The sequence below is a fragment of the Macaca mulatta genome, chromosome X (assembly GCF_049350105.2).
Source record: "Macaca mulatta isolate MMU2019108-1 chromosome X, T2T-MMU8v2.0, whole genome shotgun sequence".
NCBI lineage: Eukaryota > Metazoa > Chordata > Mammalia > Primates > Cercopithecidae > Macaca > Macaca mulatta.
This window is the reverse complement of record NC_133426.1, coordinates 40,438,486-40,458,649: the sequence shown is the minus strand read 5'-3', so window position 1 is coordinate 40,458,649 and position 20,164 is coordinate 40,438,486. Positions and strand designations below refer to the sequence as shown.

The window sequence follows — 20,164 nt, the reverse complement described above, 5'->3', positions numbered from 1 at the left end:
CTTTCTCCACCAATCACCAGCTACGTCGCGGCCTACGGAAGAGACGTAACTTGGGGAGCGTCAGTCTGATAGGCGGGGCTTAAAGTAACGGATGGAGAGTTTTGCCAATGGTAGGCAGCGATTGAAAAGTCGGGCAGTCCCGCCCCCCGATCGGGGATGACTGGTCACCAGGTGGGGTGTAGGGCGGGTGGTCAGATTGGGTGATGGAGCCAGTCGAGAAGTCCCGGAGCCCACGGGTTGAGGCTGCCTCCCGAGTGCAGACCTTTCTGCCAGTCTCGAGCGATGGTCTCCAACCCGGATGTCTGGCTTTCCTGGTCGTGTGCCTCCGCCCGGCTACGGACGCCAGCTATGAAAGGCGGCGCTGGTTAGGATTTCGCTCTAACAGGTACACAGACACCGAGCACCTGCTGGGAAGAAGCCAGGCGCAAAAGGGAACCCCTGCCCTCCACATCGTGGTGCCAGATAAAATACAGGACGCCCAGTTAAATTTGAATTTCATGTAAACAACGATTATTTGTTATGATGTCGCAATTAATTTATGGGACATACTTATATTAAAAGAAGTATTACTGGTTATCTGAAATGCAGATATAACTGGGTAGCCTATATTTTGATTCGCTAAGTCTGGCAACTCTACCTCCAAAGGCTTTCCAATCTACAAGGAGTCATGGGACAGAAAGTTAATTAATTACTTAATTTGTCCATTCACTCAGTTTTCAATCTGGGCAAGGTGTTCCATGAGGATGTATGAAGGCTAGACATAGTAATTAGACCAGGATCCTCCCCTTCCGCAGTTCATAGTCTTTTGCCTATGATGTGAGGCAAGAAGGGGCACACTATAGCGTCTCTAGGTAGAAAATGACGCCCCAGCTGGTGACCTTGAAAGGTGGAAATGATTTCATATCCAAGGATAGGAGATGGGGAGATTTTTTCAGTGAAAACTGCAGGTAAGGTGGGGAGAAAGCCCCGTCAGGTTGAGCATCAGTAATCAAATAAGAGATTATATAAGAGAGGAGGCACAGAGCTAAAACTTTCAGTTAGAGACATTGAGGATTTTAAATTGCACATAAGAGACCTACACTAAGGCATTTGAGCGTGATTTAGTGCACAAATGTAAAACAGATTTATTGTGGGGGGGGGGGGTGGCGGGGAAGCCTTACTGTTTCTTCAGTTCCCAGTCTCCATTTTCTTCTTGGAGTTTCCTGAGGGTGAAAAAATGAGAGTGAGTTAAAAGCAGTGACCCCAGGAGTTCCCCAGGTAGCAGACTCACCCTAGGAAAACCTTGCCCAACTGAAAACTGAATCAGAAAGACACTCTCAAAGCCAGGTGTGGTGGCTCACTCCTGTAATCCCAGCCCTTTGAGAGGCCAAGGTGGGAAGATCCTTTGACGCCAGGAGTTGAAAACCAGCCTGGATAACATAGCGAGGCCCTGTCTCTTTATTATTAAAAAAGAAAGAAAGCAAAAAAAGAAAAACACTCCCTAAAAAGTTTGAACTTTCTAGAACACACTATGCTTACCAAAGCCACTCCCAATTTAGGGAATAGAGTCGATTTCCTCACCTATCATCAAGAAACAGGAAACTCTCAAACTTGCTTTGCCTCTAGAGAATTTGTACAAATGGGACTTTAGAGAACTCTGAAAGGAAGAAGAGAGATTTTTCCATTAGGAATGTGAAATTATTAGCACCAAAATGTCTAAAGCACCCCTCCAAAACGTCCACTCTAATGTGACTGACTCGAAAAAAATTAATCACTTGTGTTGTTGTTGTTGTTGTTGTTGTTGTTGTTGTTGAGACAGAGTTTCCCTCTTGTTGCCCAGGCTGGAGTGCAGTGGTGAGATCTCGGCTCACTGCAACCTTCAACTCCCGAGTTCAAGCAATTCTGCCTCAGCTTCCCAAGTAGTTGGGATTACATGTGCGCACCACCATGCCCGGCTAATTTTTGTATTTTTGGTAGAGACGGAGTTTTCACCATGTTGGCCAGGCTGGTCTCAAACTCCTGACCTCAGGCGACCCACCCACTGCAGCCTCCCAAAGTGCCAGGATTACAGGCGTGAGCCACCACGCCCCGCTGAAAAAAATTAATCACTTTTAAAAATTCATTTTTAAGCATGATAAATTCACAATCTCTTCACACCAACTAAAGTTTCATTCTTTGTCCATCTTTCTGCATGTCTTAGAACAGGTTTTGAATCACAGGCCCTGCAAGAGCTTATCTAAACCTTATTTAGGGACATAATCAGCTAAAAGTGGGGCAGACCTCCTGCGGTTTCATCCAGCTTGAGGAAACAAAGGAGTGAATGTCGCTGTTCTTAAAGGAGTTCTAGTACATTCTTATTTCTTTGTATTTAAGGAAGATGAAAAATTTTGTAAATGGACTGGAATATAAAATAAATCCCCACCCCCACCCCCATTTCCCCAGAAAACCTCGCAATCTTTCACACTCCATTTATATCTTGAGAAATAACATCCCTTTTTGAGCTAAGGGCGAATAGCTTATTCTTTACATCTAAGGACCCTTTTCACCTGAGGTCGCAAAGACGCATTGTTGTTCCTTACAGCCTTGGAATTTAGCAAGATAAACATTGTCGGAAGCCCTCTCCTTGTTTCATAGATTGAGAGATTGAAGCCTAGGGAAGGGCATATGTACTCAAGGTCATATTCTGAATCGTCAGCAGTTCTGCTTGGTGAATGCAGCCCTGCTGATTCAATCTTTAGCGCTCAGTAAACAACTGGTGATGTACGGTTAACTTTTCCACTGAAGCATTTAGAGATGGATATGTGTGTGGCAGGGTAATACAATATTTGAAGTTATGACCCCATTTGTTAGCCTAAAAGAAGCCTTTCTCCCCTCTCGCCCCAGGCCAAATAGGCAAGACTCCAGCCATCCGTTGCCCTGAGGGGAGGACTCTCAGGAGAACCAGAAAACAAATGTCAAATTCTTGGCTCTTGAGTTTCAAAACTAGAGGTCCCGATGCAAGATTTGAAAGAATACGTAATTCCATTTGCTCCCTAAGTCCCGCCCTCAGCCCCCAATTAAGTCCAGCAGTGAGTTCTGAGTGATCCCAGAGTGAGCTCAGTAACATGAGCTGATCTCTGCAAATGAGACATCCCATCCAGGAGCCCTGTGGAGGCGAAGATCATGCCCCTCTCACAGACCATGCAGTTAAAATTAAGAATTTCTGTTCTTCAAAAGGTACTGTATACAGTATGGAAAGGTGTGGGGGAGGGCAGAGAAGCTTGACAGTGGAAAAACCCAACTAATACTATCTAGGTGAGGTGATCAAGGTCAACACCAACAGTAATCGGTCATGTTGACAGTGTGTGCCCTTGATGTGATACAATGATAATGGCAGGCACTTCACCTCTATGATCTTCCTCCCCCAAACCCATCACCCCAGTCAAATCATGAGAAAAACATCAGACAAATGCCAATGGAGGGGCATTCTACAAAATATCTGACCGCTGCTCCTCAGAGGTAATCAAAAACAAGGAAAGTCTGGGCCGGGTGCGGTGGCTCACGCCTGTAATCCCAGCACTTTGGCAGACCTAGGTGAGTGGATCACTTGAGGTCAGGAGTTCAAGACCAGCCTAGCCAAAATGGTGAAACCCCATCACTACCAAAAAATACAAAAATTAGCCAGGTATGGTGGTACATGCCTGTAGTCCTAGCTACTCAGGAGGCCAAGGTGGGAGAATCGCTTGAACCTGGGAGGCGGAGGTTGCAGTGAGCCAAGCTTGTGCCACTGTAATTTAGCCTGGGTAACAGAGTGAGACCCTGCTTCAAAAGAAAAAAAAAATTAGCCAGGCATGGTAGTGCACACCTATAGTCCCAGCTACTGGGAAGGCTGAGACAGGAGGATCACATGAACCCAGGAGGTTGAGACTGCAGTAAGTCAAGATCTCATCACTGCACTCCAGCCTGGGTGACAGAGGGAAACCCTTTCAAAAAAAAAAAAAAAAAAAAAAAAACACAACAACCAGAAACTATATTTTTAAAGAATCCAGCATAGGTGACAAAAGTTTAAAGAAAAGCAAGGAAACGGTTACCATAAAAAATTCGAATAGTGATTACCTCCAGAGTGGAGGGGAGGAAGATGTGTCTGAAAGAGACATGCAGAAGTATTTGGGCATGCTGGTCGTTTCTGAGTGGTCGTGGTGGTTTTTACACTAGTGTTCATTTTGTGATTATCCATATTCTGAGCATTGAAATTGTATGTTCACTTGTGTGCTGTATTTTCCCGTAGAAAGGTTTTAAAAATCTAGTTTGCTTTTTTTTGAGTCTTGAGAAGGCGCACTTCTTTTTCACTTGGTAGAAATTATTTGTATGTGGTTTCAATTTGTGTTTGCAGAATCTTGTGTTTACAAAACATGTCTTCAGTGAGTGTGGAAGTTTCCAAAGAAAGGCCAGTGTTGTGGTTGGCATGCTAACGGCTGTCTTCCAAGAGATAGTAGAGATGCTATCTCCTGTGGGAATTCACTATGAGGCAAAAGCCAGGCCTTGGCCTTCCAGCCTGAGAATCCTAATTCTATCAGCATCCCAGAGTTAATCCAACTGGGTGACATCAACCCAAAATAATAAGCTCATAAGATTTTAATGTTGCGAATAGCAATTTGTTCATTTACAGTGAGATATATAAGTACGTAGTAGTCTGCATATTCATGTCAACCTGGCTAGTGTATTCTCTCCAAAAATGCAAGTGACATAGGACTCTTTGAGTTACTCAGAATAGACTTGGTGAGTATACAATCAGAGCAAATATTTAACGCGTTAAACTCTGTTGTATCCATGTCCACATCTGGAACATACACACCAAGCAGACTGAATATTTGTTTCAGACTGACAGGGCACTATGATAAACCATATATTGGGGATGACTGCAAGGACCACACTTTGCCATTTATGATAGCTTCCCACTGTTTCCATGACCTCTACAGTCCTATCTGTACTTTTTTTTTTTTTTTTTTTCCTGAGGCAGACTTGCTCTGTCGCCCAGGCTGGAGTGCAGTGGCGCAATCTCAGTTCACTGCAACCTCCGCCTCCCGGGTTCAAGCGATTCTCCTGCCTCAGCCTCCTGAGTAGCTGGGATTACAGGTAGGCACCACCACACCCAGCTAATTTTTGTACTTTTGGTAGAGATGGGGTTTTACCATGTTGGCCAGGATGGTCTCAAACTCCTGGCCTCAAGTGATCCACCCGCCTTGGCCTCCCAAAGTGCTGGGATTACAGGCATGAGCCACTGTGCCTGGCCCTGTCTGTACTTTATGAGTCCATATGCCTGGCAGACTAAAGCAGGAGTGGTCACATGACCCAGACTGGGCCAATGGGCTTCTCTATCCTAGAATTCTGGGATTGAGGCCAAAAGATGCTAGTGATTCTTGTATGACAGTTGAACAGGGAGACCTGTGAATTACCATCTTTTGCCACATACTCAGAGGTGGAGAAGCTGGGCCGCAGAAAGAGAGGAGCAAAGCAAACATCCAGAGACAAGTAGACAGGAAAGACCAAATGTGCCTGCAATTCCTGCCAGCTCTAAAATTATTCTCTCATCCGTGAGGAGACTCAGCTGCATCCCCTGACTTAGAACTATGTGTGTTGGCCCAGAATTCTTATAACTCAACCTCCTCTTCTTTAAGAATTATTATTATTATTATTATATTTTGAGACGGAGTTTCGCTCTGTTGCCCAGGCTGGAGTGCAATGGCACTATCTCAGCTCACTGCAACCCCCGCCTCCTGAGTTCAAACAATTCTCCTGCCTCAACCTCCCGAGTAGCTGGGATTATAGGCACGTGCCACCATGCCCAGCTAATTTTTGTATTTTTAGTAGAGATGGGGTTTCACCATGTTGGCCAGACTGGTCTCAAACTCCTGACCCCGGGTGATCCACCACCTCTGTAAAAATTATTTTTAATTGTAATAAAATACAGGTAACATAAAATTGACCATCTTCACCATTTTAACTGTACAGTTCAGTGGCATTAAGTACATTCACATTGTTGTGCAGCCATCACCACAGTCTATCCCCAGAACTCTTTCATCTTGCAAATCTGAAACTCTGTACCCATTAAACAAGAATTCCCCATTCCTTCATTACCCTACACCCTGGTAACCACTGATCTACTTTCTGTCTCTATAAATTTGACTACTCTAGACACCTTGTGTAAGTGGAATCATACAGTATTTATCTTTGTGTGACTGGCTTATTCCACTTAGGAAAAAAAAAAAAATCCTCAAGGTTCTTTCCTGTTGTGGCATGTGTCAGAATTGTCTTCCTTCTTCAGACTGAATAGTATTCTGTTGTAGGGATACAATACATTTTGTTTATCCATTCATCCGTGGATGGGCACCCTCCACCTTTTTGTATTGTGAATAATGCTGCTATGAACATGGGTGTACCAATATCTCTTTGAGGCTGGACGTTGTGGCTCACACCCGTAATCCCAGCACTTTGAAAAGCTGAGGTGGGCAGATCACTTGGACCCAGGAGCTCGAGACCAGCCTGGGCAACATGGTAAAACCCTGTTTCTACCAAAAATACAAAAAAACAAAACAAAACAAAAAACCAACAACATTAGCTGGGCATGGTGGTGGGCACCTGTATTCTCAGCTACTTGGGAGGCTGAGGTGGGAGAATCGCTGGAACCTGGGAGGCGGAGGTTGCAGTGAGCCGAGGTTGCACCATTGCACTCCAGCCTGGGTGACAGAGTGAGATCCTGTCTCGAAAGAAAGAAAGAAAAAAAAAAAAAATCTCTTTGAGATCCTGCTTTCAATTATTTTGAGTATTTACCCAGGAGTGGAATTGCTGGGTCATATGGTGTCTGGAGCTGCCATTTCATGTTGCTATAATAGAATACCACAGACTGGATAATTTATGAAGAAAAGTATTTCTTTCTTACAGTGCTGGAGCCTGGGAAGTCCAATATCAAGGTGCTGGCATCTAGCGAGGGTCTTTTTGCTGTGCTATCCCATGGCAGAAGGCAAGAGGGAGACAGAGAGCAAGAGAGGTCCAAACTCGCTTTTTAAAACAAGCCCACTCTTGAAATAATTAACTCACTCCCTCAATAACAACATTAATCCATTCATGAAGGCAGAGTTCTCATGACCTACTCACTTCTTAAAGGACCCACCTCTCAACACTGTTGCATTGGGGATTAAGTTTCCAACGCATCAACTTTAGGGGACACATTTAAACCATAGCATGTGGTAAGTCTGTTTTTAATTGTTTGAGGAACTGCCATATTATTTTCCTTAGAGGCTGCACCATTTTACAATCCCATCAGCAGTGCACAAGGGTTTCATTTCCATTTCTTCACATCCTCAGCAACACTTGTTATTTTCTGGAGTTTTTTTGTTTTCTTTTTCTTTTTTTTTTGATAGTAGCCGTCCTAATGGATGTGACATCAACCTTCCCTTTTGCATCAGCTGGTTTGATTGGGTGTCTGGGGGCTTGTAACCAAAATATTTTTGGCTAAAATGAGCATGTTCTCATCTGGACACTGCTTGCTTATTCTTATTCTTATTCTTATTCTTATCCTTATTCTTATCCTTATTCTTTTCTCAGGCTCCTTATATACTTCCACTGACAAACCTCACCTTCTGATGAGTACAAACTTTTCTTAAGATCTGTCAGCATTTTTTTTTTCTTTTCTTTTTTTGAGACAGTCTTGCTCTGTTACCCAGGCTGGTGTGCAGTGGCATGATCCTGGCTCACTGCAGCCTCCACCTCCCCAGTAGCTGGGATTACAGGCATGTGCCACCACGTCCAGCTAATTTTTGTATGTTATAGTAGAGACAGAGTTTCTGCCATGCTGGCCAGGCTGGTCTCAAACTCTTGGCCTCAAGTGGTCTACCCGCCTTGGCCTCCTAAAGTGCTGGGATTACAGGTGAGAACCGCTGCGCCTGGCCTGAATTTTTTTTTTTTTTTGAGACGGAGTTTCACTCTTATTGCCCAGGCTGGAGTGCAATGGTGTGATCTTGGCTCACTGCAACCTCCACCTCCCGGGTTCAAGCCATTCTCCTGCCTCAGCTGCCGGGCTAATTTTTGTATTTTTACTAGAGGCGGGGTTTCACCATGTTGACCAGGCTGGCCTTGAACTTCTGACCTCAGGTGATCCACCTGCCTCAGCCTCCCAAAGTGCTGGGATTACAGGTGTGAGCCACGCGCCTGGTCTGAGATTTTTTTTTAATTAGAGATGGAGTCTCACTTTGTTGCCAAGGCTGGTCTCAAACTCTCGGGCTCTAGCAATCCACCCTTCTTGGCCTCCTAAAGTTCTGGGATTACAGGTGTGAGCCACCGAGCCTGGCCTTACTTGATATATCTTGTTTTCCTGACTAAACCCTGACCGAGGCAGAGGACAAACCTATTTCCAAGTTTTAGTGGGCACTTCATCTCATTGAGCCATACTGACTTCAGTGACTCTGGGATTTTCCCAACTCCCCTGAAAAAACCTAATCGAATGCAGTGTGTCTTCTGACTCTGTGATAATACAAGTCAGAATATTCAGTATCTCTGAAGGTGAGGGAGGCCGACTTGAAGGGCATAAGGGAACTGTCTGGGGTTCCGGAAATGTTCTGTGTCTTGATCTAGGTGGTGGTTACATGAGGGATAGACATAGGTGAAAATGCAACAAGTTGTCCACTTAAGACTCATGCAGGTTGGAGTTGTTAGCTGTGTGAAAGGGGAAAAAAAGATGTAAGCATGTTACCATATCAAATTGTATCTAAAAAGTTTCAAAAGTAGGGTATTCTCAGTTTGCCCCTAGGGGATGAGTGTATTTAAACTCACATGAATAGGAAACATTATTTGTGAATTTGTTCATCCACCTATTCATTCATCCCTTTATTTAATGTTGTGTGTTTACAATGCACTGTGTGAACACTGGGCCCTGCTAACTTCAGAGCTGAATCTTAGGGAAAAAACTGAGAATGTATGTCCCATCGGAAGGGGTAAAGAAGAAAAAGCTTATTTCCACATGGTTCAGCTCCAAGTTAGCAGGGCCCAATGTACACAGAGCACATAAGCACACAGCAATGGATGAAGGAATGAATGAATGAGTGAATGAATAAATTAACGAATAATGGTTTCTATTATCAGTAAGTATGAAATGGAGGGAACTTTCTGGGAGTAAAGGGATCACAGTAAGTTCAATTTCCAGATGTCAGAGGCATTTGAACCAGAGTGACTCCATCTTGAATGGGGCTGGGTAAAATAAGCCTGAGACCTACTGGGCTGCCTTTCCCAGAGGATTAGGCATTCTCAGTTACAGGATGAGATAGGAGATCCGCACAGGATACAGGTCATAAAGACCTTGCTGATGAAGCATGCGGTAAAGAAGCCTGCCCAAACCAAGATGGTGATGAAAGTGACCTCTGGTCATCCTCACTGCTCGTTACATGTTAATTATAATGCATTAGCATGCTAAAAGACACTCCCACCAGCACCATGACAGTTTACAGATGCCATGGCAATGTCAGGAAGTTACCCTATATGGTCTAAAAGGGGAAGGAACCCTCAGTTCCAGGAATTGCCCACCTCTTTCCTGGAAAACTCATGAATAATCCACCCCTTGTTTAGCATGTAATCAAGAAATAACTATAAGTACTATCAGTTGGGCACCCCAAGCTGTTGCTCTGCCTATGGAGTAGCCATTCTTTATTTCTTTACTTTCTTAACAAACTTGCTTTCACTTTATGGACTCGCCCCAAAGTCTTTCTTGCGCGAGATCTAAGAACTCTCTCTTGGGGTCTGGATCTGGACCCCTTTCCGGTAGCACAGATAAGTAAAAAACCAAAGACAGGGCAAGATTTCATCTCTGCTACAACTCTTTTTAAGACAGAATCTCTGGAGCTGACAGGAGCTGGTTGGGGTGCTTGATGTTGTGAGCAGTTCCTCTATTTCCTCCCACCAGTTCCCCTTCTGTCTCTTTTGCCTTCCCCATTCCGCTTTTAACCCATGTTTCAAAAAACCACAGCCTGATTCCCTTTCCTTCCAGCATGTTGCTGCTCACCTTCCTTTTCTATAATGGGCTGCTGATTACTGCTGTGGAAATTCCCCTACCCCTGGGAAGTGGCTGTCGTGTGGGCTCTCAAACCTGCCTGACCACCCTTTCTCCTGCCCCACTCACTGCTTCCTCCCTTCCTCCCCATCCCTGCAGCTGTTTAAAGCTTCCAGCAATGTCTTCAAGCCCCTCCCTCCTCTAGGGAGACCACACTCCAGCTTCCCCCAGTTATTGAGCATCGTCCTGCTGACCATAGGGGAAAGAGTCTAGACTCGGGAGTGTGAATTGGTCATTACGGATCCATTACCAGCCTCAGGAAAACAACCGTGCTCCCTCTTCTTTCATCACCTCTGGAAGCTACTTCCCCTTCTTTATGAATGCGATGACTTATTAACGAAAAATCTCCAGTCTCTAGATACCCTTCCTCATCCCCAGGAGGGCCATTCCAGGAACCCTGCACCTAGTGGCCTGCGGGAGCACCTTGCACTGACCCGCTCTTGGGTATTAGGGAGAGCCTCCAGAGGAGCATGGAAGCCTGGCTTCGCATTGTTATTGGCCTCACCCATTTCTTCTGCACAGATCTTGAGTTCCGTGTGCACTAGGTGTGGCGCTGGGGATGAGGAGAGAAGAGTGCCTCAGACTGAGCCTTCGTCCTGGAGAAGCTTACAGCCCCATGTTCCTAACTCTCCTGGTGTTCAGACTTCTCATCCTGCATTTGCTCTCTCCTTCATCCACAGTTCAGCTTTCCACTTGGTGCCTGGTTCAACTTTCCAGTTAGAATTTGTTTGAATGAGCTTTTTATTTTAGAATAGGTCTCAATTTATAGACAAGCCACAAAGATAGTGCAGAGAATTATCATATAGTCTACATCCAACTTTCCCCTATTGTTAACATGATGCATTAGTGTGGTATATTTGTCAGAACCAATATTAATGTGTTAATAATAAAGTCCATACTTTATTTATTTATTTATCTATTTATTTATTTATTTGAGACGGAGTCTCGCTCTGTCTCCCAGGCTGGAGTGCAGTGGCCCGACCTCGGCTCACTGCAAACTCCACCTCCTGGGTTCCAGCAATCCTGCCACCTCAGCCTCCTGAGTAGCTGGGATTGCAAGTGCCTGCCACCACGTCCAGCTAATTTTTGTATTTTTAGTAGAGAAGGGGTTTCACCATGTTGGCCAGGCTGGTCTCAAACTCCTGACCTGAAGTGATCCACCCACCTCGATCTCCCATAGTGCTGGGATTATAGGCGTGACCCACCGTGCCCAGTCACCCAAGTCCATACTTTATTTAGATTTCCTCAGTTTTTACCTAATCCAGCTGGAGTTTTGATTCATTTCCTTCCTCTCTTCTCCTGAACTGCCTTGACTTGGGCATGGATGTTCCCCACCTAATGGCCCCCTGCCCTCCTCCACTCCTTCCTATCCACAGTTCTTTCTGCCCCAGCTCTATCGCTGGCAGTTACCACACCAGCAGACGAGTCTCAATTCTGGAAGCCCCAGTGACCTGAAGTGACACTTGTACCTGAACCCATCACAGTGTTTCCTGCAACCATTGCGTTTTCCCCTCTTGTATTAATGTTAAATGTAGTTGTATTAAATTTTACCAAATTGGAATGGTCTTATACACACTTGGCTTCATCAGAAATGATTTGGTTGCAAGTGACTCATTCGGTCCCCTTGAGACCTCAACAAAAAGTGGGTCCTTTACTGGCAGGATACCAGGGTATCTAACAACAATGTGGGGTAAAGAGCTGGTAAGACATGGACTCTGTTATCCAACTGCCTGTGTGACCTTGGATCAGTTACTTTACCTTTCAGTGCTCAGTTGCCTCATCTGTAAAATGGGGTTGATAATGGTATTGACCCCATAGGTCGTGTGAGGATTACATGAGTTAACATGGGCAGAGTGCTTAGGACGGTACTTGGCTAGAGAACACCCCATCATCCTGACCTATAATAATGATGAAGATGGGTCAGGCATGGTGGCTCACGCCTGTAATCCCAGCACTTTGAGAGGCCGAGGCGGGTGGATAGCTTGAGCTTAGGAGTTCGAGACCAACCTGGGCAACATGGTGGAACCTCGTCTCTACAAAAACACAAAAAAAATCCAGGCATGGTGTGCACACTTGTAGTCCCAGCTATCAGGGAGGCTGAAGTGGGAGAATCACCTGAGCCCTGGAGGTCAAGGCTACAGTGAGTCATGATCATGCTACTGCACTCCAGCCTGGCAGACAGAGTGAGACTCTGTCTCAAAAGAAAGAAAAAAGGAAAGAAAGAAAGAAAGAGAGAGAGAGAAAGAAAGAAAGAAAGAAACAAACAAACAACAACAATAACAACAAAAATCTTAGTGGCTTCAAGCAACAATATCCATTTGTTATCTCTCAGGATCTATGTGATCAGGAATTTGACAGCAGCTTGGCTGGGTGGCACCTGGCTTGGGGTCTCTCAGTGCTCCTGCAGTCAGATGGTGGCTGGAGGTGGTGTCATCTTTAAGGTTTCCTCACTCACATGCCTGGCACCTGTTCTGGAAAGACTCAAACATCTAGGGGCTGGAAGTGTCGGGGCATATTGGGCAACTCTGTCTCTATTTCTACAGGACCTCTCCACACGTGGACATTCTAGCAGGTGGCTTCAGGGTAATCAGATGGATTCCATGGAAACTCTGGACTCCAAAGGCTCAGGTGTGTGTCCCCAAAAGGAGAAAAGCAGGTGGAAGCCATAGCACCTTTTATGACCTAGCTTTAGAAAGTCACTGAGCATCACTTCCTCTGTATTCTACTGGTCAAGGCAGATATAAGGGGATGCCCAGGTTCAAGGGGAGGGAACACGGACCCCCCCACCCATCAGCAGAGGCTTGTCAAAGTCACATTGTAAGAAGAGCCTGTGGGTTAGGATATTTATTGGTGTGGCCATCTTTGGAAAATACAATCTGCCATGGGGGTTTGCATATAGGTAGGGAGACAATGGCTGTCATAGCTAATGGAATACTATTTTACCCAACAATATATTATCAGCATCTCATCACATAATTATTCTGCAACATCACTTTATAAAAAGTTTTTATTTTTAAAATTTATGTTACCAAAGTAATGCGTAGTTGTGAAAACAAACCTCAAAATACAGAAATGCATAAAGAAAAACGTGGGCCAGGTGCAGTGGCTCATGCCTGTAATCCCAGCACTTTGGGAGCCCAAGGTGAGCGGCTCTCTTGAGGTCAGGAGTTCAAGACCAGCCTGGCCAACATGGTGAAAATACATCTCTACTAAGAATACAAAAATTAGCCAGGTGTGGTGGTGCATGCCTGTAATCCCAGCTACTAGGGAGGCTGAAGCAGGAGAATTGCTTGAACCTGGGAAGTGGGCAGAGGTGGATCATGCCACTGCACTCCAGCCTGGGCGGCAGAGCAAGACTCCATCTCAAAAAAAAAAAAGAAAGAAAGAAAGAAAGAAAAAAGGAAAACATGGAGGGATTCTGTTATCTCTTCCCTCTCTAGAGGTAAAAATAAGTTCTATATTGGTCTATACTTTCTGCTATACCTATTCAGTCATATATATAATTTTTAATTTTTTTAAGAAAAATATCACATTACACATTCTTGCTTATTTTACTTTAAAATGTCTCAGCAGCTGGGTAAGGTGGCTCATGCCTGTAATCCCAGCACTTCGAGAGCCTAGGGCAGGAAGACTGCTTGAGGCCAGGAGTTCAAGACCACCCTGGTCAACATAGTGAGATCCTGTCTCTCTCTAAAAAAAAAAGATAAAATATCTCAGCTACCATGCCATGTCAGGAAGTATATAGGTGCATCGTATTCTATTGTCTGTGTAATGGTGTCTGTAATATACAGATAGTGTATTAGCAATGTGTGTTACTGTAGTTACCTTAAGCTACCCTCTTGGAACAGTCAGTTGCCCTTTACAGGTGTTGCCAGATATGTTGCTAATGAGCATAATGTTCAAGTCAATCTGCACAATGGCTATTAGAAATAGGCTCTTATTGTTGAATTAAGAAGTATTCAAGGTATATGGATTGGCTGTGCGCTATGTTAGAGATCCTCCTCACCCTTGCACAACCAAGGTGATTGAATCTAGATGGGCATGTGGCCCATGCTCAGTATCACCTAAGGCTAGATGTCCAATAAGGCCTTTGTCCAGCCATGAATTTGGACGTTCTGGTTGCCTGATTCCACCTACAAGGCTAAAGGAATCCTGTTTTCAGAACACTGTAGCCTTCGCCGCAAATGAACCTTGCATGAAGGACCAAGAGCTGGGTTTGAGTCCATCAAAGAGGTTGTACAATTGTTGTGCCTGCTTGTTAATATATTTGGCCAATTTGGGCCTGAAACTTGCTTTTGTTCTAACCCACTAGAAAGGTGGGGAATAAGTAGGCTCCACTTACTTTGGACTATTGGTGGCTGCAGAGAGCTTCCATGTGTGCCTGACCAAACTGGCCTAGGTCACTTCACAACATAATCAGCGTATCATAACTTATTTTTCCAAACCCATTCCAACAGACATTTAAATTGCTTCCAGTGTTTTGTCTTTACATAAAATGCTGCAGTACTATCCGTTTCACAAAATGTCTGCAAAAATCTTTTTAATACTTGCAAAATATTTTTGTATTTTAGAGTTTTTTTTTCTTTTTTTGAGATGGAGTCTCATTCTGTCACCCAGGCTGGAGTGCAGTGGCGCAATCTCAGCTCACTGCAACCTCTGCCTCCCAGGTTCAAGAGATTCTCCTGCCTCAGCCTCCCAAGTAGCTGGGACTACAGGTGTCTGCCACCATACCCGGCTGATTTTTGTATTTTTAGTAGAGGCAGGATTTCCCCATATTGACCAGACTGGTCTCGAACTCCTGACCTCAAATGATCCACCCACCTCTGCCTCCCAAAGTGCTGGGATTACAGGTGTGAGCCACTGCACCTGGCCGTATTTTAGATTTTGGCAGAATCTAGATTTGAACTCAGATCTGATTGATGTCTTTTCCAATACTTCCAGACAGAATTTTCTGGAAGATTGAACCTGGGGGTGCCAGGGGTTAATTGTGGATGTTCCTATTTGGGGATTCTATCCCAGACCTCAACTGACTTTTCACTTCTCTAGCTCAGTTTAAAATGATTTCCCACCCTTGTTACAAGAATGTTTTTCTGAACAAACACACAAGAAATCTTGTTACAAATTAATTTTCAAACCCAGGAAGGTAGAAAGCTTAGATTGTTCAGTACATGGAGTTAAATATAACCTCATGCACCAAGCAATACATATAACGCCCTAATTAATAATTCAGAGCATCAAGTGCATTGTGGGAAGATGTCATGTCTGCAGTGCCTGTTTGTGGGAAAATTTGCCACCTTAACTGCATTACTCTCACTTTCTACCCACCAACCAAAAAGAAACCAAAGACATTTGCCAAGAAGTGGCAAGCATATGTTAATGACAAAAGGCAAGAATAGTATTATTCTAATTTACCAGTTATAGTGTCACTGAATAGAGAAGGGCTTCTTTAAATCCAGTCTTCTGAGACAATGGAGATTTTGATGTGGATTTTTGCCTCCATTACAGTGTTTTATAGTCTGTGTTCCTAAGAACTGGGTCAGATTTTGCAGTAGGTCTGTGATTTATTTGAACAGCCTGATACTTGCATTCCTAGGCAAGCAATATATATAATGCCATTTTAATACTGGAGTTTTTAAGTTAGAGTTTTGTTTTTTTTTTAGTTGAGCTAACAACTCACCCCCCAATACTGTGCATTCTATACATAGCTCAATGTAACTTAATTTTTTTCTAAATGAATCCATCTGTGATTTCCCCTCTTGCAGACTCAGTCTTTTTCTTTTCTTTTCTTTTTTGTTTTGAGACAGAGTTTCACTCTTGTTGCCCAGGCCAAAGTGCCATGGCGCGATCTCAGCTCACTGCAACCTCTGTCTCCCGGGTTCAAGCAATTCTCCTGCCTCAGCCTCCCGAGTAGCTGGGATTACAGGCATCCACCATCAAGCCCAGCTAATGTTTTGTATTTTAAGTAGAGAGGGAGTTTTACCATGTTGGCCAGGCTGGTCTTGAACGTCTGACCTCAGGTGATCCACCTGCCTCAGCCTCCCAAAGTGCTGGGATTACAGGCGTGAGCCACCGTGCCCGGCTAGACTCAGTCTTTTTCACTCCACACACATCGTCTCCCTCATCCTGAGCCAGCCAAAAGTAAGTTGTATCTTTTCTGATCCTTTGGGGTATTTTATTATTCTTTATCTTACACAGCAGGATGCCTCCTTTAGTTGGAACTTTAATTTATTTCTAAGCAAAAGAATTTACTTGTTAAAAGCTGTCTGGGTCCTGTTCATAAGTTTATTCAGTACGGTTACAGTCATGCACCATATAATGATGTTTTAATCCACAATCCAGACCGTATATATGAAGTTGGTCCCATAAAATCATACCATTTACTGTGCCTTTTCTATGTTTAAATACACAAATACTTACCATTGTGTTACAGTTGCCTACAGTATTCAATACAGTCACATGCTGTATAGGTTAGTAGCCTAGAAGCAATAGGCTACACCATACAGTCTAGGTCTGTACTAGGCTATCTAGGTTTGTGTAAGCACACTCCATGATTTCGCAGAATGATAAAATCGCCTAACCATACATTTCTCAGAACGTATCCCCATTGTTATGTGAGGCATAACTGTATTTGTAAGTGGCATGTAAACCAACCAGAGTCCACCAACAAAATACTTTCAGTTAAGTAGCTTAGAATACATTTATACTTCGGAATACACTGTACTTTGAAGCTATAATAAGAACAGAAAGCTCTATGGATCAATTGTAGATATATTGTTAAGTGAAAAAAAAAGTAGCACAACATTTTGTATTGCATAACACCATTTATGTAAAAAGGGGTGGAATATATAGAGATATGTGTATATTTGCTAGTATATACATAAAATAACTCTGAAGGAAACACACAAAAAACTGATCGAATTGGTTGCTTCTGGGAAGAAAATATGGGTGGCTGAGGGCAGGAGTGGGGAGACTATATATCTTTTGTTACTTTGTGAATTTTGAACCATGCAAATGTACTACCAGTTCAAAAAATAAAGGAACATGGCTGGGCACGGTGGCTCATGCCTATAATCCCAGTACTTTGGGAGGCCAAGGGGGTGGATCACTTGAGGCCAGGAGTTTGAAACCAGCCTGGGCAACATGGTGAAATCCTGTCTCTACCAAAAATACAAAAATTAGTTGGGCATGGTGGCACGTACCTGTAATCCCAGCTACTCTGGAGGCCGAGGCAGGAGAATCGCTTGAACCCAGGAGGCGGAGGTTGTAGAGAGCTGAGATTGTGCCACTGCACTCTAACCTGGGCAGTAAGTGAGACTAAGTAGCAAACAAAAGGAAGGCAAAACAACAACACAGGCTGTCTAGGAGGAGGTAGCAGATCACCTTGGAGCTGACCTTGGTCCACCCCTCTTACGGCTGTAAATCTTACTGGCAACAGACAACCGTTGGCCCCGGGGAGGGGTAGAGCAAGATCTTTCTTTGTGTCTCGATATAACCTGTTTCTCCTAGTAACCGTTGGTACACAAAGACTATCCCAGAGCAAGTTTTTGTGAGGGGTCAAAGAGATTCCTGAGATTAGAGAATTCAGGGTCTGACCCTCTCTGATGGGTGGAGAAGGGTCTTGGTGGGCTCAGCTGCCAGACAGGGGACATGGGAACCCTTGGGGAACTCATCAAGCAGGAAGAAGCTGGACGAAGCTCAACATCGGGGTACGGATTGTTGTTGGGAAAGGCAGGTTTTGAGACAGAGTTTCGCTCTTGTCACCCAGGCTGGAGTGGAGTGCAGTGGTGCGATCTCGGCTCACTGCAACCTCCACCTCCTGGGTTCAGGCGATTCTCCTGCCTCAGCCTCCTCAATAGCTGGGACTACAGATGTATGCCACCATGCTGGCTAATTTTGTATTTTGAGTGGAAACGGGGTTTCATGTCGTTGGCCAGGGTGGTCTTGAACTTCTGTCCTCAGGTCATCCGCCCACCTCGGCCTCCCAAAGTGTTGGTATTACAGGCGTGAGCCACTGCGCCCAGCCAGGAAAGGCAGATTCTTATCGAGGGTGTGTTGGGGCTGCTGCTGCAACCCCTCAGACGTGTTGTGGAAACAAGAGCTGAGTGTTTCAGGGAAAAGCAAGGAGCCATACACTTGGGATCCCAGCTCTTGGTGCCTCATCCCAGGGGTCCCCCAAGGGAGGAGTCAGCCTTCCTTGGAGAGCTTTTAGGGCCTGGACAGGTGCTGGGCTGCAGTGAAGTAGGATGGCTGGACAGAAAAAGACTACTGGTTTTTATCAACAAAACTCAGGGACAGTCCAGATGCTGTGGCTCAGGCCTGTAATCCCAGCACTTTGGGAGGCCAAGGCAGGAGGATTGCTTGAGGCCACGAGTTCAAGATCAGCCTGGGCAACATAGCAAGACCCTGTCTCTACAAAAAATAAAAAAAAAATAACTGGGCATAATAGTGTGCCTGTAGTCCCAGCTACTCAGGAGCTTGAGGCAGGAGGATCACTTATGCCCAAGAGTTCAAGGTTGCAGTGAGCCATGGTCACATCACTGCACTCCAGCCTGGGTGACAGTGAGACCTCATTCAAAAAAAAAAAAGTGACAGTAACCATTAAGGTATTATTGTTAATGATTTTGGGGGCAATATTGATACTACAGTTATGTTTACAAGGATTCTTTTTTGTTTTCGAGATGGAGTCTCGCTCTGTCGCCCAGGCTGGGGTGCAGTGGCGCAATCTCAGCTCACCGCAACCTCTGCCTCCCTGGTTCAAGCGATTCTCGTCCCTCAGCCTCCTGAGTAGCTGGGATTACAGTTGCGCCCCACCATGCCCAGCTAATTTTTGTATTTTTAGTAGAGACAGGGTTTCACCATGTTGTCCAGGCTGGTCTTCAACTCCAGCCTCAGGTGATCCGCCCGCCTCAGCCTCCCAAAGTGCTGGGATTACAGACATGAGCCACGGTACCTGGCCTAAGGATTCTTTCTCTTTAAAAGACACATGCTGAAGTATTTGTGGGTTAAAAAATATGATGTCTGGGATTTGCTTCAAAACACCCAGTAGGCTAGCCAGGCATGGTGGCATGTGCCTGTAGTCCCAGCTATTCAGGAGGCTGAGGCAGGAAGATCACTTGAGCCCGGGAGGTCGAGGCTGCAGTGAGCTGAGATTGCACCACTGCACTTCAGCCTGGGCAATAGAGTGAGACCCTGTCTCAAACAAAACAAAACAAAACAAAACAAAACAATCCAGTAGAAAGTGAGGTACAGATGAAACCAGATTGGCTATAAATTGATGCTAGTTATTCTGGGTGATGGGTTCATGAGGATTCACTATACTATTTTCTCTCCTTTTGTGTAAGCTTGAAAATGTTAAATGTTGAGGCAGGGCATGGTGTTGAAAAAACAAAAGTCATGTGAACCTATTTAATCCCAAACTGGTAAAATCTGTCCTATTAAGTACCCTTCTGGATTATTTGTTCCTGAGCTCTTTTGATCTTTTTTTTTTTTTTTTTTTTTTTTTATCTCTCTAGCTCTAGGTCAGCTCCCTGAAGTGAAGAACTTGTCTTGAACATCTTGCTCTCTCAGCACCCAAGTTTGTTGCTGGGCACACTGAGGCAGTAGAGGATAGTGATTAAGAGTTCGGGACGCTTACCACCACTCAAATCTGAGCATGGCCACTGAGTAACGGGGCAGATTCCTTAGCTTCTCTATGCCTCAGTTTCCTCACTGTAAAGAAGATAATGTACCCCAAAGGCTGTTGTAAGGATCAGATGAGATAATAGATAAAGCTTATAGCATAGTGCCTAATATAGAAAAAGACTGAAAAATGTTTATTGCCAGGCATGGTGGCTCATGCCTGTGATCCCAGCACTTTGGGAGGCTGAAGTGAGAGAATTGCTTGATGCCAGGAGCTTGAGACCAGCCTGGGCAACATAGCGAGACCTCATGTCTACTAAACATTTTTTAAAAATCAGCCAGGCGTGGTGGTGTGCACCTATAGTCCCAGCTACTCAGGAGGCTAAGGTGGGTGGATCCCTTGAGCCCAGAAGATCGAGGTCGCAGTGAGCTATAATAGTGCCACTGCACTCCAACCTGGGCGACAGAGTGAGACTCTGTCTCAAAAAA

General features: G+C 44.7%; 1 long non-coding RNA gene across 1 annotated transcript; it reads left to right on the top strand.

Annotated features, from left to right (window-relative positions):
• Positions 1-148: 148 nt before the first annotated feature.
• LOC106995190 (uncharacterized) lies at positions 149-19,708 on the top strand. The gene is made up of 3 exons (XR_013412717.1): positions 149-385; positions 12,601-12,685; positions 19,570-19,708. It is a non-coding gene; the product is annotated as an uncharacterized LOC106995190 (long non-coding RNA).
• Positions 19,709-20,164: the final 456 nt, after the last annotated feature.